General features: G+C 39.8%; 1 pseudogene; it reads right to left on the bottom strand.

Moving 5' to 3' along the window:
• The window catches only part of LOC104222004 (telomerase reverse transcriptase-like), a 74842-nt pseudogene extending 53636 nt beyond the window's left edge, over positions 1-21206 (bottom strand).
• Positions 21207-23651: the final 2445 nt, after the last annotated feature.

Below are 23651 nucleotides of genomic sequence, written 5' to 3'. Positions count from 1 at the left end.
GTTCTGTGACTTGCTCTCTGATCTCAAAAGTGTTCTTCATGTTTTCTCAAACTGTTTTCCACCCTAACTAGTACTGATTTCAGAAAATCTTCTACTACTAAGGCCCCTTTGGCTGTTGTTTACCAAACTCTTTCAAGTCATTATGCACTCTCACTTACTCTTAGTTCATTAAGTCCTGCCCCTCTGGTATGTGTACTACTTAGAGATCCTTGAGGTCTCTCTGAACTCTGGCATATCAGGGTTGGCACTTCCACACTACACATAAATTAGTTCTTATTTGAGAAAGGTCTGGGTGTGAGCACTGCCCAGGATCCTTGAAGTCCGTAGGGAACTCTGATACACCTAGACATGAATTGGGCTATGGAACTTTGGGCGTTTGAGACTAGTGAAGGCTTGGTACACCAGGATTGCTTTTGGCCTACTTCAGGCTCCCTATAGTTTAATGTATATTTATATTCAATTCTTGGTCTATAATAATTTTTGTATACAAACATTGGGGTGTTTAGTGAAAAGGGTGGGTAGTCACATACTGTGGGTAAAGTTGGGGTAGATAACATGCCTATAGGGTCCATTTCAATTCAAATGTGTTTTGTTAGATGACATGCCTATAGGGGTTCATTTGGTTCAAAAAATGTGTTTGTTGGATAATATGCCTATAGGATTTGCTTTGGTTCAAACAAATTCTACTTGCTTTACTTTCACACAATTAGAAGCCATGCCTATAGGATCTAAATCAGTTTTAATAATAGAGATCATGCCTATAGGGTCTAAATCAGCTTTAATAAAAATCATGCCTATAGAAATTTCGCTTTGATCAAATAAATTCTGCTTGCTTCGCCTTATGTTTAATTAGAAATCATGCCTATAAGATCTAAAACCAGTTTAGTTTAACTTTAACTCATGTTTGTAGACTCTGAATTGGTTTAATTAACTAATCTGTTCGTTTCTTTAATAAGTTTTTAACGCTGCCTTAATTAATATTACTAGAGAGCATACCTATAGGATCCAAATAGCCCGTTTAAAATTGTTCACTGTCTCATTTCATTCCTAATTAATGATTAGATACCATAGGATATCACTATTATACGCATAGGCAAGCCTATAGGGCGATTAAAAATCCTTCAACTGTAAACTATATTCTGTTATCTGTGACTGCTCATATTCAATAGGTCTAAAATAAGTAGGCAAGCTGAATATGTCTTTGACACTTTGGTCCAAACTTAATATTGCATATTCTCTGCTCACCTAGATATCCTGTTCTAGAGTTTCTCTTAAATATCTGAAAACTGTTGTTTAAGACGTGCACCTACTTGCTTTGTTTGTGGAGGTAAAATGTGAGCCTTTGATTATTCCCTCTTTAATGCAGTCCTAATTGTTTTGGTTGACACCTAGATTTTCTCCTTTATGTACCTTAAGATGGTCCAATAATACCTAAATTAGAGGTCCTAAATACCTCCAGAGCCACAAGGAAGGGACGAGTAGGGCACGCATAGGATATCTTTTAAGGTTGCTAGAACGCTTTAGGCTATGACCAAGGGGAAGGAATTAGGTAATAAGGATATGATGACTACACGCTAATATCACGTGTAGCCCCTCATTAAGGAGTGATTACCGGGCATTGTGTGGGTATGATCCTGTAGGCTAACCAACCTAGGACCCCTCTTTCCCAACTCTCGTTGTTTAAATGAATTTACTTTTCTTTATATATGTGCAAATTGTTCAAACCTTTTCCCTTGTTTTCATTACTTGAATCATACATGCACTTAGAATGTCAAAACATGCCTTTATCTGTGAGTATGTGTTAAAACTGTTTATTTGCCAAAATGACTAATTCACGTAGTTTAAGTTCAGCCAAGACCCACTGTTGTGGACCGTGAGGGGTGCCTAACACCTTCCCCTCAAGGTTATTTCGAGCTCTTACCCTAATCTCTGGTAATGCAAACTAGTTACATGATTTAATCGCTCTAGGTGCCCTAATGCACCATAATCTGTTGGTGGCGACTTTCTAAATACCAAATTCCCAAAAGGAAAGAGTTATTCCCCCATGAACGTCGAAACCCAGACTTTCGCCAGGAAAAAGGGGGCGCGACAGGAGTAAGTCTGCTGTGTTATTGGGATGTGTGTGCAAAATTTCAGGTCATTCGGATGAGGTTTGATAGACTTTTTGATCAATGGCAGAGTTCGGAAGTTTTGAAATCCTTAGGCTTGAATCCGAGGGTGATTTGGTATTTCGGCATTGCTTTGAGTGTTCCGATGGTTGGTATGAGTTTGAATGGTGATATGTGACTTGTTGGCAGGTTTGGTTGAGGTCTCGAGGGCCTCGAGATGATTTCGACGGGTTATCCAAGAGTTGGAAAATAGAGTTTGTAGGTGAAACTGCTGTGTTTCTGTCATAATCGCACCTGCAGATTGGGGACCGCAGGTGCAAATCGCAGAAGCGACATTTTGATCGCAGGAGTGAAGGCCGGTTGGCTGGGGATGTAGCGCAGATGCGAAAGGTTAGTCGCACCTGCGAGCCCGCTGATACTGTGGTTTGATCGCAGGTGCAGATGGGGACTTTAAGTGAAATTCCGCAGATGCGGACTTCTTGTCGTAGGTTCGGGGGTCATAGGTGCGGTATTGGACTGCAGATGCGGAACCCCTGGACAGAACATATAAATTCTTGCCTTTGCAAAATTTGGTCATTTTTCCACCATTTGAGTTCAGACTTGGAGCTTTTGTGAGAGGAATTGAAGAGGGATTCAAGGGGTAACACTTGGAGGTAATATTTTTGAACTCAATACCCGATTCTATGGTGGTTTCCAACTGATTATACATGAAATTTGTGGAATTTACTGGTTAAAATTGAAGGTTGGGACTTGCGTTTTGGAGAGCTTTGAGTGGTGATTTGAGGGGCCATTTGAGGTTCGATTTTGATGTTCTTGGTATGTATAGACTCATGGGAGGATAAGGATTCTTGTGATGTGATTTTTATCAAGTTTTGAGACATGGGCCCGGGGGTCGGGTTTGGCCAATTTCGGGATTTTTAAGTTAATTTGATTATTTTTGCTTGTGCTTTGTTCCTTTAGCGTGTATTAATGATATATACTGATTTTGGTTAGATTTGAGGCATTTGGAGGCTAAATCGAGATGCAAGGGTATCACGGGCTAAAGTTTGGCTTGATTTGAGGTAAGTAACGTTTCCAAGCTTGGTTCTAAGGGTTCTAAACCCCGAACTTTGTGTTCAATGATTACTATTGAGGTGATGCAAATGCCAAGTGATGGGCGTGTGGGCGTGCACCATGAGAATCACGGCCTGGATCATTCTATGGCACCACTTAGTGACTCTTTCTTGTTGATATTTGTGTTGTAATTATGTGATCAAGTCAATGAGTTGTAAATCATGCTAATTATCATGTTAAGGCTTCATGCCAATATTGTTGAGACCCGAGAGGTTGTTTCTTGTTGTCATATCATTAGCTTCATTGATGTTCCAAACTCAGTCCTGTTCAGTCTCGATTATTGTTATTTGACATATCATATCATTGTTCGGGCTAGTATCATGACTTTTTGAGCCCGTGTGTGTGAGACTGGAGAGTGATGACTGAGAGCCTGATATTGAGTGACAGTATGGGATTGGGTTACACACCGTAACGAGATATTGATTATGCCTTAGTTGGCTTGTTATAGCGCTTGGGCTAAACGGAGCCCCTCCGGAGTCTTTACACCCCTAGTGAGCGCAGTTGATGATATTGAGGGATGGATCTTCCCTGGATATGGATCTTGTCCGAAGTATTTATACCTGGAGATGTATCTTCTCCATAGGGATAGAATGGACTTCCTCGGTGCAGGATAACTGCGGTCAATGATGTATATATATTCCGAGATGGATCTTCCCTGTGTCAGATGGCCATATACAATACCGAGTTGTTGAGAACTTGTGAGTGGAGGTACACGGAAAATTGATCATGCTATCTGTTCATTGGTACATAGAGATTTCCTGAGCTTTATACTCCGTGCTGTTCAGACTGCATTTATTTACTGTTGAATTTTTACTTGAACTGCAAGCATGTCTACTTTTTTCTGTCAGTTTAATCGAATTACCTGTTGAGGTTTGGTTCATCACTACCTGTCAGTCCATAGTTTGTACTTGTTACTTACTGAGTTGGTGTACTCACGTTGTCGCACCCCCATTTTTTTCCTTCCGTGAAAATCGGGTTCATGACATTTGGGTATGGGACAACTCATTCCTTTGGGAAAGAGGTTTGCATTTTTTGAAGAGACACCACCTAACTATTTTAAGGTGCGTTATGTCACCCATAAGGTTCATCTACAACTATGTTTGATAATCAGAGATAGGGTAAGTGCTTGAAATTATCCTAAGGGGAAGGTGTTAGGCACCCCTCAGGATCCACTAGTGTGGTTCCCGGCCAGATAGTTTTTGTAAATTTGTGCAATTAGCAAATAAACAAGTAGGGCTCAAATAATAGGGGATTTAAATACACAAGTGTTTGAAAACGATTAATAAAAGCAAGGTTTTAAAAAGAGTTACGATCTAAGCATGCTTATGAATGTAAAGGGGGCGTCCTAGGTTTGTTTGTAATATGGATCACATCAATGCAATACCCGGTATGACACTCCTAAAAAAGGGGCTACACGCGGTATTAGCGCAACGATCATTATATCCATATCTACCCTTTCCCACCCCGTGAAGGTAATTAGAGCGAAGATTGGTCTCGACTCTTATTGCATGCTGTTACCCGTCCCTTCCTATCGGTCCCAGAGGAATTTAGGAATCCTATCCTATAAGAAGGTTCTAGACAGATCCTCAGGTTTAAAGGCAAAATGCTAAAGCGATATACAAAACAAGTAGGACTGTATTTAAAAGGGAAAAACACAGAAAACAAGTAGAAGGCTCAGTTATACCTCCACAAATAATGTATATAGACAACATGACTTATACACAGTTAAGGTCTAAATTTAAAATCCTAAAGTAGTGTGTTTAAGTGGTACCATCAGAATCAAATTTATTACATGACTCAGAAAAGAAGTCTAGAGCTGGCAACCATTGTTCATGTGCTGATGATTTGGAGGCACTATCTTTATGGCGTTCCATGTGAGGTATTCATAAACCATCAGAGTTTGCAGTATTTGTTCAAGCATAAGGTGCTCAATTTAAGGTAGATGAGGTGGTTGGAGCTATTGAAAGACTATAATATCACCATATTTTATCATCGCGGGAAGGTCAATGTGGTGGCCGATGCTTTGAGTAGGAACTCAGCTAGTCTGAGCAGCCTTGCATATATCCCCGTTGGTGAGAGACCACTCACATTAGATGTTCAGGCCTTGGCCAGTTAGTTCGTGAGACTGGATATTTCTGAGCCAACAGTGTTATAGCTTGTACAGTTGCTTGGTCTTCTTTGTTTGAGCGCATCAGAGATCGGCAGTACAACGACCCTCATTTGCTTGTACTTAGATACATGGTGCGGCACGGTGGTGTCAAGCAGGTTACTGTTGGAGATGATGGAGTTTTGAGGATGCATGATTGTATTTGTGTGCCTAATGTAAATGGGCTTCATGAGTTGATTCTTGAGGAGGCCCATAGTTCCCGGTATTCTATTCATCCGGATGCCGCTAATATGTATCAGGACTTGTGGAAACATTATTGGTAGAGGAGTATGAAGAATGATATAGTTGCATATGTAGATTGGTGTCTAAATTATTAGCAAGTAAAGTACGGGCATTAGAGATCTGGTGGTTTGCTTCAGAAGTTAGAGATTCCTAATTGGAAGTGGGAGTGTATCACTATGGATTTTGTTGTTAGACTCCCATGGACTCAGAGGAAGTTTGATGCAGTATTGGTTATTATGGACATGCTGACCAAGTCAGCGCATTTCATTCATGTGGCAGTTACCTATTCTTCAGAGCGGTTGGCTGAGATATATATCCGTGGGATCATTCGTCTTCATGGTGTGCATGTGTTTATCATTTCTAATCGAGGTACGCAGTTCACCTCACACTTCTAGAGGGTAGTACAATGCGAGATAGGCACGCAAGTTGAGTTAAGCACATCATTTCATCCTCAGATGGATAGACAATCCGAGCGCACTATTTAGATATTAGAGGATATTCTTCATGCTTGTGTTATAGATTTTGGGGGTTCTTGGGATCAGTTCTTTCTACTTGCGTTGTTTGCCTACAAAACCATCTGCCAGTTGAGCATTCAGATGGCTCCCTATGAGGTATTATAAGAAGGCGGTGTTGATTGCTAGTTGGATTATTCGAGTCGGGGAAGACTCGGTTGTTGGGTATACAAATTTAGTACATGATGCCTTGGATAAGGTCAAGATTATTTAGGATCGACTTCGCACAGCTCAGTCTAGGCAGGAGAGTTATGACGACTACTGAGTTCGTGATGTTGCATTCATGGTCGGAGAGAGGGTATTACTCCGGGTTTTACCCATGAAGGGTGTGATGAGGTTCGGAAAGTAGGGCAAGTTGAACCCTAGGTTTATCGGACATTTTGAGATTCTTTAAAGAGTAGGTGAGGTAGCTTACAAGCTCGCTTTGCCACCTCACCATTCCATCTAGTGTTTCATGTGTCCATGCTCTGGAAGTATCACAATGATCCGTCCTATGTGTTAGATTTTAGCTAAGTCCAGTTGGAAAAGGATTTGAATTATGAGGAGGAGCCGGTGGCTATTCTAGCTCAATAGGTTCGACAGTTGAGGTCAAAGAGTTATCCTTCAGTGCAAGTGCAATGGAGAGGTCAGCCGGTCGAGGCAGCTACTTGGGTGTCCGAGTCAGACATGCAGAGCAGGTATCCACACTTTTTTACCAGCCCAAGTACTTTTCTATGTCCGTTTGAGGATGAATGGTTATTTTAGAGGTGGAGAATGTGATGACTCGATAGGTCATCTATAATTTTAAACCTTAATTCTGTGTTTTGAAGCCTCCAATAGCTTCCTTAAGCCTTCCTCAATTTGCATGCATAATCGGGGTATTTTTTCAGAAGGCTTTTATGTTAAAAATTGGTAAAATATAAAATTTTACTTTAAAAATCTATTTGAGTTGACTTTGGTCAATGTTTTGGGCAAATAGACCCGGATCTGTGTTTTTACGGTCTCGGTGGGTCCGTATTGTAATTTGGGATTTGGGCGTATGCCCAGAATCGAATTTGGAGGTCCCTAGCTCGAGTTATCGCTTTTGTCGAAAATTTAAAGTTTAAAGGTTTAATGAATTTAAAGGTTTGACGAATATTTGACTTTAATGATATCGTGTCCATATTTCGGTTCCAGAACTCGATATAGGTCCATTTCTATATTTATGACTTATCAGCCAAATTTGGTGAGAAATAGAGTTTGTTTGACGTTATTCGGACGTCCGGTTGTTAAAATAGAAGTTCTAAAGTTTTCTTGAAAATTTCATTTGATCTTATGCCCAACTCGTAGTTCTAGGTATTATTTTTGTGTTTTGATTGCGCGAGTGAGTTTGTATCATGTTTTTAGACTTGTGTGCATAATTGGTTTGGAGCCCCAAGGGCTTGGGTGAGTTTCAGATATGCTACGGATGATTTGAACTTGGAAATTTCTGTTCTTAAATTTCTACTGGTTTCTAGGGTTTCCTTCTTCGCGATCGCGAATTTGGGTTGGGGAGGATTTTGTTCTACGCGAATACGAGAACTTGGTCGCGAACGTGGAGCATTGGGGTCCTGCTCTTCGTGAATGCATCCAATCAACCGCGAATACGTAGTGTTATAGAGGTGGGGGCTGGGATTTTGAAGTCACTCTATGCGAATGCATGACAAGGATCACAAACACGAAGGCTAGGGGGCTAAGCCTACGCGAATGCGTAGAGTGGCTCGCGATCGCGTAAACCATATGGGCAGTGCCTTAGCGAACGCGTCAGGTTTCACACGAACGCAATGAACACTTGACTCCAGTGATTAAAACAGTCCCAAAAAGGGGATTTTATTCATTCTTTTAAATTTTCATACCTAGAAAACCCTAGAGGCAATTTTTCCAGGAGCTCTTCTTCCCCAATTTGTTGGTAAGTGATTCTAACGTACTTTTTTTCAATTACCCATTATATTTCATATGATTTCCACCTAAAATCTAGGATTTTCATGGTAGAAATTGGGAATTTGGGTAGAATTAGAGATTTTTGTAAAATGGAATTTAGACCTCAAGTTAGGGTCGTATTTCGAAACAAATTACATAATTACCATCAGGGATGAATGTGTAATCGGGTTTTTGTCCGAATTTCGGGGTTTAGACCAAACGAGCCTAGGGTTTTGACTTTTTTGGGGGAAAAGAGTGGGAATCCTAAATTTATGCATTTTAATTAATTCCTTTAGCAATATTTGATATTGTTGAGTCATTTGTGGTTAGATACGAATGGTTTGGAAGCAGATTCTAGAGAAAGGCCCCGATAGAGCTCTGAGTTGACTACGAAGTGAGGTAAGTGTTGAGTTTAACCTTGATTTTAGGAAATTAGGCACCCTCAGATTATGTGCTATGTGAATTTTATGTGTTGCAGCGTATATGCAAAGTGACGAGTGCTTATACGCTGTCGAATAACTTGTTCCCCTAATTTTCCATTTTCCTTAATTATTTCCTCCCATGCTTTAACTATTATGTGTCCTAAATGCCTTCCATGCTTTATTTGCTACTTGTTAATCATTGTTTCTCATGTTAAGAATGTTAAAACTTTCCATGTTTTCATGACTCACTATTATTGCCTTAATTGACTTACTTACACCTTTTAATTATCATTTACTGGACTTGTCTTGCCGTTTAATATTATATATGTGAATTGTCAATTTGGTACGAGGCTTCCTTTCTGATTTAGCTTCATATTCATCAATCATAGAGGTTCTTGTGATTTGAGTTATTGACTTGATTCCACTCATTGATTATTGGATACTGATATGATAGGATCGAGTTGCACACCGTAACAGGTGGAATAAGGGTGTATTGATATGGTGGAATAAGGGTGAATTTGTATTGATATGGTAGGATCAGGTTTTACACCGCAACAAGTGAAATAATGGTGGATTGATACTGTGAAATAAGAGTGAATTGTGATATTGATTTTGTTATATGGTGAGATTGGGTTGCGCGCCGCAACATATATTTATTTATGATTGTGATATTGTTATGGTGGAATAAGGAAGGATTGTATTGTGCGGTGGTATCGAGTTCCGTGCCACAACAATCTATGTGTTTCTATTTCCTTATGCTATGTTGGTTTTCGGAATTTTCATACAGAACTCTAAGGATCGGTAATTTCTGATCGTCACAGGTTTTCTTCGAAGTATTAGCTATTTGCTTCAGTTAACTCTTTTATTTTGTTCCATATTTTATTCTCCTATATTTATTATATACTGCATACATGTTGTAGGGTAAGTGACGTACCTTAGCCTCGTCACTACTTCGTAGAGGTTAGGCTCGACACTTATGGAGTACCTCAGGTCGGTTGTACTCATACTACACTCTGCACTTCTTGTGCAAATTTTGGAGTCAGTCCTAGTGGCGGTTATTAGCGTGCCCGAATTGGCCAGTTTTGCAGAGACTTGAGGTATAACTGCTCAGCGTCCGCAGCTCTTAGAGTCCCCTTTTCTTTTTATTAGTTGTGTATTAATGCTCAGATAACTTATTGTTTTATTGAGACCTTTATTTGTACTACTCTAGTAGCTCATGCACTTGTGACATTGGGTCTAGGGTTGTATCAGATATTTTAGCTGTTTTGGCTTCCGCATTTACTTTGGGTTATTACAGTTATTTCAGTTCTTTCTTATCATTTAATTTGAATTGTTGAAAATGGATAAATTGTTCTAATGTTGGCTTACCTAGCAAGTGAAATGTTAGGCACCATCACGGTCCCGAGGGTGAAAATTCCGGGTTGTGACAAAGGAAATGCTCCTAGACAAGAAAGATACTTCCCAAACGGAATACTACACATTAGATCTTGATAAATGAGGATGTGAGTTAAAGGGAAAGGAAAAACTAGGCCCAGTCATCTCTCTCAAAGGGATAAGAACATGCTATATGAGCCAAGGCGCTTCTCAGTCATTATAAAATTTTTGGTCGACGTATGCCACATCATCTTCTCCGATCCAGAATAATTGAACTATGAAACCCCTCTGAACAGTTAATCTTGATTGTCCTAGAATGAGACTTTTCATAATCAAGTTTGGAAAGGAATAAAACATGATCAAGGCAATACACCAAGGCCCATGGTTCATATCCAGAATTTTCCCTCAGTTAGAATGTGGGAACCAAAATTTGTCCCACAAGAAGCCACCCTATCTCTCACTGCTATGCGGGTACGATTACCTCAAATGCTAATCGAATTTTACGACAAGGAGGTACTAAAAAGGTGGGCAGAAAACTTGGGAAACTTCTCAAAGTTGATGCGTGCATATCAGCTACGCTAAGGGGTAGATATGCACGAATTTGTATTCAAATCCCACTGGAAACACCAACTGCGACATCCGTCACCATTGGGGACCACAAACAAGTGGTAGTATATGAAGTGGAAAACATCCTCTATACAGGATACAGGAGGTTGGGACACAACCTGAGAAGGTACACACACAAGTAGAAGCCCTTTTCCCCATCATAGGACCAGTCAGAATGCTCAAATGCTAAAGCCAATGATAATGAGGAAGAGGAGTGGAAATCGGTAATCTTCCGCAGAATAAAAAATAGGTTCACCCCCTTAGCAACGCCAAACAACAACAACCTAGGGAAGGAAAGGTAAAGTCACCAATTCAACAGGCGACATCCAAGTCCGAATGTTTGATGCAAATTCCGTAAGTTCCTCAAACAAAAACTTTCTGCTATAATTCAAAGCCTAACTCTGTGCAGGACACCATCCCAAATAATGGGACAATGGAAAACACTTCCCTCCCTCTAAATCAGCCCACCAAGAACCATCCCACAAAAGAGCAGCCCAATACGAGCATGAAAAGGAAAGTGGGACCAGAGGGGAGAGATCCAATATCTAGCAAAGACAAAGGGCCTACACTTCAAAAAGGAAGTGTCCAGGCAGCGCCCAAGGGTAACAAGTCAATAGGCCCAAAGGGCCCAAGCGAAAGCCTGTCATCTTTTTAGGGTGAGGCCCACATAAATCCCAAACCCACATGTACCAAAGGGGGCCATACTCACTCCACCACTAGAAATACCAATGATGGCCCCTACCGAGCTACATCACCCCGACCAAAACTCTCTGCAAAAAACCTCTCCATGGATACTGATAAGTAGGGATTGTTACTACTTATTTTCACCCTTTTACTTTAGTTTTAGCTCAAATATGCTTAAAGGTATTCCCGAGAACTGATAAAATGTGGTTATTGCAGGATTATTAGAAAATGAGCCAAAGAGATGAAAATCAACTCAAGAAGGAGTAATTTTTGGACAAGGACTAACACCAAGCAAAAGAGCAAAGTGCGGACCGCACAATTATTGTGCGGCCGCAAAAGATGAGGTTCAGAGAGATAGAAGTCTGGGTCCATGAAGAAGTGCAGACCTCACTATTATTGTGCGTCCATAGAATCAAAAGTGAGGCGTCACTCAAAAATGTACGGGCCGCAAAAGTCTCTCATGTCAAGCTCAAGTTCAAGAGTGTGGTCGCACTCAGAAATGTGCGGTCTGCGTAATCTGAAGAAGAGAGGCCGCATCCCAAAATTGTGCGGCCGTAGAAGTCCACCCTATCAAGCTAGCTTCAAATTGCGGACCAAACACAGAATTGTGCGGCGGCAGAACCTCCACAGATGCAATTTTGTCCGATAATTTTACCTGTATATAAATAGTCTTTTTTATCAAAATTAGGTAAAATTTGAATATCTGAAAGTTGCTAGCCGTTTTTCTTTACTGGTTTAAGCACCTTTAGCTTACTTTAGTGATTAAACATTAGATTTTCATCTATTTATCATTCAATAGGAGTTAAATCATGCTTTCTTCTTTAATTTCTTCATTTTCACCTATGAGTAGCTAAATTTCTAGCTAGGGGTGTGACCCAACCCTTGTGTGAGTACCCAATGATTGTTTGATTTAGGGCTTGTTTATGGTTGGGTGTATAATATTTAGCCCAGCTCTTGCTTTAATGGTAGAATTAATGGTTGCAAATATTGATTCAAGCCTATTTGACTTAGTCTCTACTTGAGATAGAGATTGAGTCTAGGAAAATTTGACTAATAAGAAATTGGGGTAAACTCAAGAAATTGACAGTCCCAATTAAAGGGTTGAACCTAGAGATAGTAAAACCCAACTTGATCATTTATCAACTGTTTTGTGCAACACCCGTTTGGGCTTGAGAAAGCCAAATTCGGCAAAACCGCTCTCTTACCGAGAGGTATTGAGTGGGTAATTATGTGTTGATTGATATAATACACCCCGACCAATGAAACTCGCTCTAATGACCACAACCCTTAGGAAACCACCTAGGTGGAAGTCACAGACCTAGATTTTTTACAACTTGAAAAACAACACCAAAAATATCATCCTCTAGTTTCACATTTTATATTTGCAAATCGTAGCATAATTTAGAAGTAGAATCAAAACAAAGTTAGTGGAAGTGCAACTTAGACACTTTACGCACTTAGTCAAATATATACCACTCATCCCATCTACGCTCCCTGTGGATTCGATCCTGACTCCTAGTTAGTTAATTATAATTGCATCGACCACTTCGCAACTTCAATTTGAGGTGTGAACTTGGGCAACATCAGTTTTTGGCGTCATTGTCGGGGAGCTAAAAAAGGATTTAGCTATATATTTGGTTTTTTGTGTGATTTGTCTTCCTTTCCTTCCGAGGTACTAATCTTTTTATCAAACAATTGTAGGTGATACAATGGCTCTCAACAACAATGATCCTCTTGGAAACGTTCCATTGGGGGATGACGGGGATAATGACCAAGTTGATGAGGTTCCTCTTGAACCTCAAGCAAATAGACGAGGCTGGCCGCCTCAAACAATGTTTGCGTTCCACACCCACCTTCTCCAAGAGCAGTGGCACACTGTGAGTTGCCGAATGAAGTCTGCGCAAGTGCCATAGTCCCGCCCCGCATTAGGGTGGGAAACTTTCAAATCACAAATGTCATGCTTACACTATTGGAACTGTCGCGCCCCCTTTTTTCCCTCCGTGGAGAGAAGGTCCGGGTTTCAACATTACATGGGGGTGATAACTCATTTCCTTTTAGAAATTGGGTATTTGAAGAGTCACCACTTAATGGATTATTGTGTGTTAGGGCAACCAGAGTGATTAACTCTTGGATTGGTTTGCATTACCAGAGATTTAGGGTATGGTCTTGAAATAACCTTGAGGGAAAAGTATTAGGCACCCCTCTCGGTCCACAAGGTTGGGTCCCGACCGAACTTATACTTGTGAACTAGTCCATCAACAAATAAATAGTTTTAAACACATAATTACAAATAAGAGCAGGTTTTGGACATTACATGACTCAAATAATGAGAAAAAAGAAAGGCTTAGACAAATTGTATACATATAGAAAAGTAAAGTTTAAGCAAAGGGAATTTGGGAAGGAGGGGTCCTAGGTTTGTTATCCTATAGGATCACCCCACGCAATACCCGGTAAACACTCTTCGATGAGGGAATACACGTGACATTAACATGTAGTCATCATATCCCATATCTACCCTTCCCACCTCTTAGCGGTTATTAAAGCGAGTGTTGGTTAGCGATCTCTATTACGTATTATTACCCGTTCCTTCTTAATTGTCTTGGAGGAGGTTAGGACCTCTACCTACAGGCAGTTCTAGATAGACCCCCTAAGGTTTAAAGGAGAAAATACTAAAGCGACAAGCAAGAACATATAGGACTTTTAGCAAATAAAAGTAGGAAGGAGCAAATAAGAGGCTCAGGTTTACCTCCGCAGATAATGCATGTAAACAGCACGACTCAAACACATACAAGGGCAATATTGTTAATAGTATCTTAAGACATGATGTCTAGGCGAATATCAGAACACATGAGATATGCAGTTTTTATTTTGTAACTCAGAAGTAGGGGCCCTAATCAGTTTACCTACTGATTTTAAGCCTGTTAATCATTAAGCAGTACACACAAAGAGGCAGTTTCCAATTTATAAGATCTGATTGCGTAAGGCTTGCCTAGGCTTGGGATAGTGCACAGTTGCTACCAGAACCATTCAAAGTTTAGAAGTCATTTTTTGCCTAAGAGCATGTTGTTCTAGGTGTTACAAAATACAGGGATTATTACCAGTTTGTTTGAAGTAGGATGAGACTGTTTATATTCCTTTTCATGCATTAGTACTTTAATTAGGCGTAGCTGCGTGAGTATGAACGTGAACCTAAACATAGTATCCAATATGCACAAAAAAGTTATAGAATGATTTATATGCAAGATTCCTAAAGTAGGATTTCTAAATGCACTATATGATTGCAGAATTTCCTAAAAAGCAGGATTTCTAAATTCATAAAGGTTACAACATTGTAAAGTATACTGTCAAGTGTGCAGGAGTAGTAGTTTTTATTTTAATGCCCTTTATCCTAGAACAAAATTTTCAAGTGATAGCAAGAATGTCAAAATGAGATGCTGAAACAGTATATATGAAACCTAAGAGCATGGTCTATAATACATGATATGTTTTGCACATGTTTGTTCTAAACATGGATTCTATCACGCATATAGAAAATGTAAACCTAAAGCATGGTTTCTACCCTTTTGATGTCTATAGCATGCATAACTACCCTCATATTTTCACTATCCATCCCCAGTATCTATTTATAACAATTATTACAGACCAATATTACATGAATTACATGATCAGATAAGAAGAATAAGAAGTTACTCTATAGGGAGCCTGAAAGTAGGCCCAAATTTCTAGAGTTTCCAATGCCAGAATGCCTCACAGCCTTTCACATAATCTGAGTGTGTCAGAGTTCCCTAAGGACCTCAAGGGATCCCGGGCAGTGCTCACACCCAGATTTCATAATCACGGTTGAGTAAGTGCAATATAGAAGGGCCAGCTCTAATGTATCAGAGTTCAGAGGGATCTCATAGGGATCCCTAGGCAGTCACACATCATAGAGGGGTAGAACATAAAACCTAAGAGTAGATGTGCAAGTACTTGAAAAGATTTAAGCAGGAAAACTGTTTGAAAAGAGACTTGTTTGAAATAGTTTTGTAAAAAAAAACAGAGATAGTTTTGAAAAGAGAGTAGAGTAATAAGCAATAGTCAAAACATAACACCAACGCAAGTTCATACATAACCAAGGAACATAGAACCAAGGCAGGTTCAACAACCACAAATAGGGGTAATGGGATTTTGGGACACATAGGTCACATAGGTAAGCACATAGTTACAACAACACTGAAGCATAGAATCAGCAATATGCTAAAGGGTTAAGGAACTACAGAATCAGGCTAATTAATGATATTCAACTACTTTGCACAGAAATATTAGTAAAGAAGAGTCATATTATGGTATACTAGAAGGGGATAACATTTCATAAATATGTTGAGTCTAAGGGAGGGGACACATTCAGAAGCATGCCGATGAAGCAATGAAGTAAACATATTAGTTGCAAGTTGAACAACAAAACCATAAGTGAAAACAGACTAGAAACATAAGGAATTGAAGTAATAAAAGAAACATGTTGTTTTGAAACTTTTAATTGAAATCGGGACATACCAGCCAAGAGGACAGTAAACACAAAAGTGAAGGAGCAGGAGAGCATAATAGTCAGCCTTGGCTTGAAGCCAGCTAACTTAGAATAGTAGTAAGTAACGCAGAAAGTTTTGACTATGAGAGAGATAGCTTTTGAACCAATGTGTTCGTGTGTGTAATGAAAAGAGAAGAGAGTATATATAATAGTTTGAAAGATAGGTAAATAAGACAAGATCAATTGTTCAACAATTATAGAACTACAGAATCAATTAAGAACGAAAATCAGCCAAGTCTCCCTTAATTAAGGGAGTAATTTATCGATGATATAAAGCAGGTAACAAATAAGGAAAGAATTCAAACAACATAGGTTCAAAATATGTAATTAGGGATATATACATAAGGGTCTAATTAAGGAAATAATAGTAGGAATAAATTGATAATACAATCAATGACATAATAAGGTAAAAAATAATTTAAGGGTTATGAAAATAGGAAAAATAGTCGGAAATCAGTATAAGAGTATCAACATAGTAAATCAAGGATTCAAGAATCGAAAAATAGTACTAATATTAAGGGAAATAGTATAGACTTCCATGAGTAAGCCAATAAACGGAGTATAAACAGGAAGAACCAAATCGAAAACCTTAATAAGATATTACTAGGGTGAAAATCATAAAATACTCTCATTAATCGAAGCATATCCATGAGAATCAAACATACAGACAAATCAAATGAACAAACAGTAAAGACGAACACAAAATCCAAGACTAAAGCCAAACAATTAGGAGTTTTCAACATAACTAGTTAGGTTTAAAGGGAAAGCTTAACAAAACCTGATTAAACACTCAGGGATCAGAGAACAACACTTAGAAATCAAAATCGTCTTAAAGAAAGTTTCAGAAACCCTAGTTATGAAGGAAAATGAAGCGACGCTTTGAAAATCGAAAGGTTTTTTTTTTCATAAAACAAGCAAAAAATAGTTCAAATATTCTCAATCTGTTAGGGAATTAGGGTTTCCAGAAAAATGACCTAGAGATAAAGAGAGGCCAACTTAGAAACCATAGGTCTAACAAAAAATTGGACGATCTTACTCAATCGAGCCATGGTGGCCTGAGGATGGTGAGAACAGGCCCAAGGGTGAGCGGACCAGCCACTAGTCCCTTGGGGACCTCAAAGACAGCATGAATCCCGATCATAGGAGAGCCATTAAGGCTGGGAGTGGTGGTGAGCCATCATTGTTAACGACGAGCAAGAAACAGCGAAGAGGGATTAGGGTTAGGGCAGAGGGAGTTTGAGAGAGAAGGAGAGGGGTGACGACGGAGAGGGTGAGAGGGAATTAGGGGTTTGGGGTTAGGTCATTAGTATAATTAAGGAAAGAATTAACCTGGGTCGTTGATAAAAAATGATCAACCGCGAGGATTTGGGCGGAATTGGGTCTGGTAGGATTTAGGTTTGGGCCTGGGTCTTTGGGCTAGTGTAATTAGGTGATTTGGGCTGGTTTTATTAGGTTATAGTTGAAATAAAATGGGGCTATTTTTAAATACCCAATCAAAATTAATGAAAATAATTTATAAAATAGCTACCAATTATAAAAAATGAATTTCATGCATAGAAACATTTTAAAAATGATTATTTGGTATTTTAAAAATGCAAAAGACTAATTTTTTGTAAAAATAGTACAAAATTATATGCATGGTCTAAAATTGCAACGCTATTGCAATTATAGCCAAAAGGTGCCAATTTGGCTATTTATGGAATGATTTGGTCTTAATAAGACCATAAATAATAAATGATATCAAGAAAGGTTTTTTTTGAAATCATTTGTGATGCAATTTTGTAATTATTTATTGGAAATAAAATATTGGACAAATTTATAAAAAATGTAGAACAATTATTGAAAAAATACTAATTGATATTAATGCATGACTCTGAAGGTATATAAGCAATTTTAAAATATTTTGGGAAAAATTAGGTATCAACAACTGACTCTCTTTACCTGGGAAGGATGAAAGAGTTTTCGGGTAAAGAAATGATGGCCAATTTTGACCGGGCCGGATATTTTGAAAGCCAAGGCCGGACTCCGGTCTTCGATTTGCCTACATATACTTGGTTTTACAGGAATCAGGCCATATGTAGTTCCAGATTCATCGGCGAAGTATACAGATGAAGTCATTTCAAGAACGGACGCAACATCTAGGGCTGGGTGAGTGAACGATTTATGGGAATGGTTAGGTTTTATATGGATGGGAGAACTGGAGCGAAATCACTCCTGTTGGGATAGCCGTTGCTTACTGGGTTACCTGCAAATAAGAATACCGCAAATGTATATTCTGCATAAATTTAAACATGATGCAAGTTCCCTTTGGACTATGAAAGTTGTCTTCGAACGGTTAGGGATGACGTCCTTAGGCCATGATGTCCTGGGCCATGAATCGTTTGATAAGAGATCCGCAGGCCGTGAAATGATGTTCTCGAGCCATGAGGATGGTGCCTCTGAACTATGATTCCTTTGAATAATGATACGCAAATTTGAGGGATCCTCAGGCAGTGGCATGGTGTTTTCCGGCTATGAGGATGATGCCTTTTAGACTATGAAGCCTTTGGATAGATTGGCAATTATTTAGCCCATGATGTGCAGTAATGATGTTAACAAGATAAAGCTTAGTCTTGTGGAATGAAGGGTGGAGCTTAGCCCGATTGGAAAACGAGTAGATAGTACTAGAAATAGAGCAATATTTATGCGAAGAGGGACACCGCTTAGTCCCATGTAGATGGGGAGGCAAGGATTGACCTCATGCAAGTATGGAGGCAATGATTGGCCTCATACAGGTATGGAGGCAAGGAATAGCCTCATGCAGGTGTAGAGGCAAGGATTAGCCTCATGCAAATATGGAGGCATGGATTAGCCTCATGGAGATAGGGATGCTAGGATTAGCCTCATACAGATATGGAGGCAGGGATTAGCTCATGCAGATATGGAGACAGGGATTAGCCTCATGCAGATATGGAGGCATGGATTATCCTCATGCAGATCTGGAGGCAGGGATTAGCCTCATGCAAATATAGAGGCAAGGATTAGCCTCATGCAGATATGGATGCAAGGATTAGGCTCATGCAAATATGGAGGCAAAGATTAGCCTCATGCAGATTTGGAGGCAAGGATTAACCTCATGCAAATGTGGAAGCAAGGATTAGCCTCATGCAGATATGGAGGCAAAGATTAGCCTCATGAAAATATGGAGGCAGGGATTAGCCTCATGCAGATATGGGGGACATGGATTAGTCCCATGCAAAGAGCGAGTAGCAAATAAGAGTAGTGTATTTCTTAGCTGGAGATATATTCAGTATCTGTTGGCTGGATGGATGGTGAATTTGCTTTGTGTATTTATGCTTGTGAGTGCTATCGTTACGTCAAATGTGCCTGCGTTCAAAGAAAAATTGTAAGTTTTGTGGGGGGAGGTTGGTTCGTGCCTTTGTCCGCTAGCTTTGATTTGCTCCATTATAAAGGCCTTTGAGTTACCCTGGGTGACACCTGACTGATATGGAAATAAAGTTTTCGAAAATATGCAATTATTGATAAAAATATAGTTGTTTTTAGAAACTTATTGATATATTAAATAATTTTTGATGAACTAGTGACTGTAATACGTCTCAAAGGCATTGCAATTGTCTTATGTCGGAATTTTGAAGGTTCTCAAAATTCTGCCCCAGTTTAGTAGATGATCCTTCGGCTGTTTGTGGATAATGGATCTAGCTGAACCTTCTTCAGAATTTTGAGAATCCCCCAGTTTCTTAATTGATTATTGACCGTCTGACTCTTGTTGGTGTTGGCTGGACTTGCTCCAGAATTTTGAGGACCCTCCTCAAAATTCTTCCCCAGTTTCTGATCTTGGGGGAAAATGAAAATTTTATTATGATATGACCAAACCCATAAGGCTGCCTACATATCCCCTCTTAAACGAGAATCAGGTCAAGGGCGTAGTTCAATTACATCAGATGAGGAAATGTAAATAATCTAAGCATAGTATCTCTTGTCTGCGTCTGAATTGATTGGTTTCAGCTAGATTTCTCCATCCATTTCTGCAAGTATGAGTGCTCCTCCTGTCAGCACCCTATGAACCATGTACGGACCTTGCTAGTTGGGAGAGAATTTCCCTTTGGCTTCATCTTGATGTGGGAAGATCTTCTTCAGCACCAGCTTACCTGGGGTAAATTTCATGGGTTTGACCCTTTTGTAGAAAGTTGTGGACATTCTATTATGATAAAGTTGGCCGTGACACACTGCGTTCATCCTCTTTCCATCGATAAGGGCCAATTGTTCGTAGCGACTCCTTATCCACTCTGCATTGCGGAGTTCATCTTCCTGTATGACTCTTAAAGAAGGGATCTCTACTTCGGCTGGGATGACAACTTCGGTACCATAAACGTGCATGTAGGGAGTTGCCTCGGTTGATGTGCGAATTGTAGTGCGGTATCCTAATAAAGCAAAAGGTAGCTTTTCGTGCCACTGTTTGTGATTTTCTACCATCTTCCTTAGTATCTTCTTGATGTTTTTGGTGGCGGCTTCTATGGCTCCATTCATCTGAGGTCTGTAAGCTGTGGAATTCATGTGCTTGATTTTGAAAGTTTCACACATAGCTTTCATCAGATCACTGTTGAGATTGGCGGCATTATCAGTAACAATGGATTCGGGAACACCGAATCGACAAACAATTCGATCCTTGACAAAATCTGCGACGACTTTCTTGGTTACAACTTTTACCCATTTTATGAAGTAATCAATGGTTATCAGAATAAATTTGTGCCCGTTTGAAGTAGTGGGATCAATAGGACCAATAACATCCATTCCACAAGCGCAAATGACCAAGGTGAGCTTGTTTGACGACACTTTTATCATATCGGCATGTACCTGTCATTAAAAGCATTTGCGGACATACTAGATGAAATCTATCTCCATAGTCATCCAAAACTAAATGGCCCTGAGTATCTTCTTATCCAAGATGAAACCATTCATGTCGAGCCACAGGTCCCAACATGTACGTCCTCAAGTAATTTAGAAGCTTCTTTTGCGTCGAGACATCTTAACAAACCCAAATCAGGTGTTCTCTTGTACATGTTTCCTCCGCTGTGGAAGAATTGATTGGACAATCTTCGGAGTGTGTGTTTCATGCTCCGGATATTCTCCATTTGACAAATACTCCTTGATGTCATGGAACCAAGGCTTTCCATCCGCTTCTTTTTCAACATGAGCACAATATGCTGGGTGATTATGGATCCTCACCCGAATGGGATCAATGTAATTCTTATCTGGTTGTTGTATCATATATGACAAAGTGGCCAATACGTCGGCAAACTCATTCTGAATTCTAGGCACATATTGGAATTCTATCTTCGTGAACCTCTTTCTCAATTCCTGCACATGGTACAGATATGGCAATATCTTGGAATTCTTAGTGGTCCACTCTCTTTGTTGGTGCACAAGCAAATTTGAATTACCGATCACCAGCAATTCCTGAATATTCATGTCGATTGCCATGTTGAGTTCTAGTATGCAGGCTTCATACTCTGCCATGTTGTTGGTGCAGGGAAATCTGAGTTTAGCAAATACCAGATAATGTTGACCCATTTCTGATACCAAAACTACTCCAATGCCTACTCCTTTGAAATTTGCGGCTCCATCAAAGAACATCCTCCAACCGTCATATGCTTCGATAATGTCGTCTCCTACGAACGATACTTCCTTATCAGGAAAATATGTTTTCAAGGGTTCGTATTCTCCTCCTACAGGATTTTCAGCAAAGTGATCTGCCAATGCTTGTCCCTTGACTACCTTTTGAGTTACGTAAATGATGTTGACCTCACTTAAAGGTATCTACCATTTGGCCAATTTTCCAATCGGCATGGGTTTTTGGAATATGTACTTTAGAGGGTCCATCCTGGATATAAGGTATGTAGTGTAGGCATAGAAGTAATGTCTCAATTTCTGAACTGTCCAGGTCAAAGCACATCAAGTGCGCTCTAGCAGAGAGTACCGTGCTTCGTAAGGTATGAACTTCTTACTCAAGTAATATATGGCTTGCTCTTTTCTTCCTGTCTCATCATGTTGTCCCAAAACACATCCAAAGGCTCCATCCAATACAGATAGATAGAGTAGCAAAGGTCGTCCTAGTTCTGGCGGGACAATAACTGGTTGTGTGGACAGGTACTCCTTGATCTTGTCAAAAGCTTTCTGACAATCGTCTGTCCAGCTTATTTCAACATCTTTCCTCAGCATCTTGAAGATGGGTTCACATATGACTGTGGACTGTTCTATGAAGCGACTGATATAGTTGAGACGTCCTATAAACCTCATCACATCCTTTTTGCTCTTGGGTGGTGGTAACTCCTAAAGCCTTAACTTTAGATGGATCCGGCTCGATCCCTCAATGACTGATGATGAATCCCAATAATTTTCCTGCAGGATCCCCAAATGCACAATTGGTGGGATTCAGTTTCAAATTTTACCTCCTTATCCTGTCAAAGAACTTTCTCAGGTCCGCTTTGTGAACTGCGGCCCTCTTGATGTGATAATGACATCGTCCACATACACCTCTATTTTCTTATGTACCATATCATGAAATATGGTTGTCATGGTTCTCATGTAAGTGGCCCCAGCATTCTTCAGACCGAATGGAATCATCTTGTAATAGTATACACCCCAAGGTGTAATAAAAGTTGTCCTCTTTGCATCTTCTTCATCTATCCAGATTTGGTGATAGCCCCCGAAGCAATCTACAAAGGATTGGAGTTCATGCTTAGCGAAATTATCGATCAGGATGTGTATATTTGGCAGAGGGAAGTTGTCCTTGGTACTTGCATTTAAATCTCAATAGTCAACACATACTCCGACCTTCCCATCATTCTTCGGAACTGGTGCAATGCTAGCTAACCAAGTTGGGTACTCAACCACCTTGAGAACTTTGGCTTTGATCTGCTTGGTAACTTCTTCCTTGATTTTCAGGCTCATGTCTGGTTTCTACTTTCTGAGTTTCTAATTTACTGTCAGACATATGGGATTGGTAGGAAGCTTGTGAGCCACTATGGATGTGCTCAAACCGGTCATGCCATCATACGACCGTGCGAAAATATCCTCATACTCTTTTAGGAAGCGAATGTACTCTTCCTTCTCTGTTGGTGAAAAATGAATGCTGTTGCGGGTCTCCTTGATGGTTTCGGCGTCTCCCAAATTTACTGCTTCGGTCTCATCTAGATTGGACTTAGGCTTATTCTCAAAGTTTTCAACTTCCCTGACAATTTTCTCGGGTATCTCATCTTCTTTGTCTGAATCACTATTCTCATGTTGCTTTTCCTCATTACATGTCATGATCACTGGTTTATTAGGAAAAGTAATAATAACAATGTAGAAAGGAAAAGTGTAAAGATAGTAGTGAATAATAAAGAGCAAACACATTTGATTAAAACTAAAAAATCATCCAGACAAAGTACGGCTCGACGAATCGAGCATTTATTTTGAAATAAGTAAATCTTAAAACAAAATTACATGAAATCTTAAATGCCTAGAATGACTATAGAAGTAAAATATGCCAATCTGCCCAGGGACTCGGCGGGCTCGGGATGGAGTGGCAGTCCAGTTCCTGAGAATGGCTCCTTTCTTCATGGTCTGAATAGTGAGGCCTTCTTCCTCCTCCTCCTCAATTATGGCACTGCAGTTCATGTCCTCATCCTCCAAGAACAAATTCTTCAACCCAGCTAGTGCTTCCTCTTCAGCAGTCCCCCATATTGTATCAGCTTGGTGAAAAGCTTGTTCCAAATGTAGCACTGGTTGCTCAAGAGGGTAGTACGGTCCACGCCATGGAGGCGACTAATTTCTATACTCTTGCCATGTGTACTGGTATCTGAGCCCAAAGGTGGTACCATGATTTTTCAGCTGTATTGGTTTGGTGATACCTTGGAGGTTCTTTCCCAATCCTTTGCTGGGTTCATATCCAGACTAGGCCAATATGCTTTCTATTTTACT

This window comes from Nicotiana sylvestris, chromosome 1 (genome assembly GCF_000393655.2).
Source record: "Nicotiana sylvestris chromosome 1, ASM39365v2, whole genome shotgun sequence".
Taxonomy (NCBI): Eukaryota; Viridiplantae; Streptophyta; class Magnoliopsida; order Solanales; family Solanaceae; genus Nicotiana; species Nicotiana sylvestris.
The sequence above is the reverse complement of the archived record's forward strand: the minus strand, read 5'-3'. Positions and strand labels throughout refer to the sequence as shown.